General features: G+C 39.0%; 1 pseudogene; it reads left to right on the top strand.

Annotated features, from left to right (window-relative positions):
* Positions 1-2,415: 2,415 nt before the first annotated feature.
* LOC143551820 (toll/interleukin-1 receptor-like protein pseudogene) lies at positions 2,416-2,925 on the top strand (annotated as a pseudogene).
* The last annotated feature ends 342 nt before the right edge of the window (positions 2,926-3,267 follow it).

Below are 3,267 nucleotides of genomic sequence, written 5' to 3'. Positions count from 1 at the left end.
GTACTCTTGCCAAACACACATGATGAAGGGATGCGTGAGCTAAGAGAGTACGAATAATATTGTTAATCGAGCGGATTTTGCGTTCCGCTTTGCCATTTTGAGATGAGGTGTGTGGGCATGAGAGGCGGAACGTCATGCCATTTGTAGCAAAGAATTGTTTAAACGAGTTATTTATGTATTCGGTTCCGTTGTCACATTGTAACGTTTTTATTTTACGCTCAAATTGGGTTTCAATTAATTTGTAAAAGTTACAAAAAATTGAAAAAACTTGTGATTTCTTGGATATAGGGTAGGTCCACAAAAAATTGGTACGATCATCGAGGAATAAAATATAGTACCGATGCCCGGCAGTACTTAATAGTGGGGAGGTTCATAAATCGCTATGAATCATGTCAAATGGAAAATATGTAAAATTGCTAGATTCAATAAATGGTAATCTAGTACTCTTGCCAAACACACATGATGAACAAACGATGTTATTAATAGGTTTATAATTAATATCAAAGGAACATATAAGAGAATGCAATAATTTTTGGCCTGGGTGACCAAGACGATTATGCCAAAGGTCTTGAGAAACAGCAACAAAAGTGGACGGTGATTTCAGCCCGGAGATTATTGATGGTAGAAGTGGGTAGAGATCACCGCTGCTGTTGCACCGAAGGATAGGGGTCCGAGTCTTGTAATCCTTCACAAGAAAACCAAAGGGATCAAACTCTATAGAAATCCAATTATCGGTAACTAAACGACGAACCGAAATAAGATTTTTTATCAATTTAGGTGCATAAAGAACATTGTTTAATTTTAGGGGAGGGAAGGGTGAGGGTAAGGTCTGATGGCCGTAGCCTGTTACCGGAATGGTCGTGCCGTTACCAACAACAATATTATGAGAAATGCTATTATTAAAAAAATACTGGAAATTACCCGGGTTATTTGTCATGTGTGAAGTTGCTCCGGTGTCCATGAAGTAAGATGTCTCGGGCTGGGTTTAGCGACATCGTGTAAAGTGCTTGCTCTATGTCGGTTGGAGTGTAAGCAGCCATATGTTCTTGACTTGGTGTGTTGGGCTGCGGGCCTATGATGCCATTACCATATGACTTGTGGGCCTTTGAGAGGTTGGATATGGACAATGAGGAACTGACCAATTTTGAGTATTGAACCATTGTTGTGGGGAGGCCCATGGTGGGGTAAAATAATAACCAGGAAACCCATTTTGTTGATTGAATGGAGACCCACCTGTGTAATTATTAGTTTCTCTTCCACCACGAGCAAACCTACCTCGCCCCCTTCTTCGAGTCTGTGATCTTCCACGACCTCGGTAATCATTCCTATACTCCCCCCGATTCCGATCAGATGAATTTTCAACACGATACTCATTGCTATTGGTATTCAAAGATGGCGATTTTGTGGTGGAGGCATGAAGAGCCGTGTTGGCTGCGGTGGCTGGGGCATATTGTGCCTTTCTGTCTGCTTCATAAATCAACTTGGAACGAGCTTCGTAAAAAGATGGTAATGGTTTGGAGTTGGCTAACAAGGTTGCAAAGGACTCGAATTGTTCATTGAGTCCGGTGATTAATTGCATCACTAGTTTTGTGTCGTCGACCGGAGCATCGACGTTTGCAATTTGGTCCTCGAGGACTTTTAGATCTTGGCAATAAGTAGAGGCATTGGGAAAATTGTTGATTCGGGTGTTTGAGAGTTTGTTGTTGAGATGGATAGCCCGAATGACCTTGTTGTCTTGAAAGATATCTTCAAGGGTGAACCAAGCCGTGGCCGCGGTTGTTTCTTTCTTCATGATTGTATTAAGTAGATCAGTATTGATTGTTCTATATATCCATTGAAGGACAATGGAATCAATGCGTTCCCAGTCATCAGTTTCTTTGGTTTCGGGTTTTGGGGCTGTTTTGGGATCGGTTTCTTTAGAGGAGGAAGTGGTTGGTGGTGGGCGTGGAGAAAGGCGATTGTATACCTGGTAAGCTTTACAGTGTATTTTGAATAGCTCTGACCACGTAGAGTATTGGGCAGACTCCATCTCTAGAGTGATGGTGATGAAGTTTTTGATGTTTGATACAGTTACGGCAGGGTGGAGCTTTTGATCCATGAGAAAGAATTGATGAAAAGCTTGATGTAGAAGGTGTGATGGAGGGTTGATGAGAAGTACAGCCAGAGAAAATAGACGGCTGCTAGGGTTAGGCCTGGACTCGTGATACCATATTAGAGTATTCGCAATCCCTTCCTTATTCATCCTCATTAACCAGTATAAATAATTACATTGTATATTTGGTATGGATTGTATCCATAACTCTTAGAATAATCTATTTAAAGTACAATATATCAATTCAATGCATAATATCATTACTATATCTATTAAATACACCTAATCCTCTTAGTTTCTCAAATCACAGGCTGGTAATTTCTATGGATTCTACTTCTTCATCTCAGTCTTCTTCCCTCCCAAATCAAACAAGTTTTGATGTTTTTCTTAGCTTTCGAGGTGAAGACACTCGCCATTCTTTTACAGATCATCTCTACAAAGCATTAAAACAGGCAGCAATTCATGCGTTCCTGGATGATGATGAAATCAAAAGAGGTCAAGAATTGGCGCCTGAACTTGTTAATGCAATCAAAAGTTCAAGGGCTTCTATTGTTGTATTGTCAGAGAACTATGCCAAATCCAGATGGTGCCTTGAGGAGCTTTCGTTGATTCTCGAACAAAGGAGGAAGGGAAATCATTTCGTTTTGCCGGTATTTTATCACATCAATCCCTCATATGTGAGGAAGCAACTACATGGTTTTGCCATAGAAGGGTCAATGTGGACAGAAGAGAATGTGAAACGGTGGAAGTCTGCACTAACAGAGGTTGCTAATGTGACTGGCATGGATTATTCAGGGTATGATTCCTCTATTGTTATTGTTGAGTATCTGTAAAGAATATAGCTTTACGATTTTCTTTTCTTTTGTTTTCGTTTTCTTTTTTGCATTTTAGACATGTTAGAAGAGTTTGCTCTTCATATAAACTTTCATTTAATAACTAATACAAGTTAAAACAGGTTTCCCATGATCGTCTTTTTTTGTTGGAGAGATACAATTGGCACACAAAAAACAAGAGATTACTCAAAAATATTTTTATTGAACTTCTCATCATCACTATATTCTTTACTTATAGCAATACAAACTTGTATACAAAAAGACTTTACATCAATTAAGCATAAAAAGAAAATAACTAGTACAAGTAAAAAGAAAAATATATAAATTGAAACTCTTCACTAA

Source organism: Bidens hawaiensis, unplaced genomic scaffold (genome assembly GCF_021521415.1).
Source record: "Bidens hawaiensis isolate Kalapana, Puna unplaced genomic scaffold, B.hawaiensis_p1.1 tig00016662_1, whole genome shotgun sequence".
NCBI classification, from domain to species: domain Eukaryota; kingdom Viridiplantae; phylum Streptophyta; class Magnoliopsida; order Asterales; family Asteraceae; genus Bidens; species Bidens hawaiensis.
Note: the sequence above shows the minus strand (reverse complement) of the source record. Positions and strands in the feature narration are given on the sequence as shown.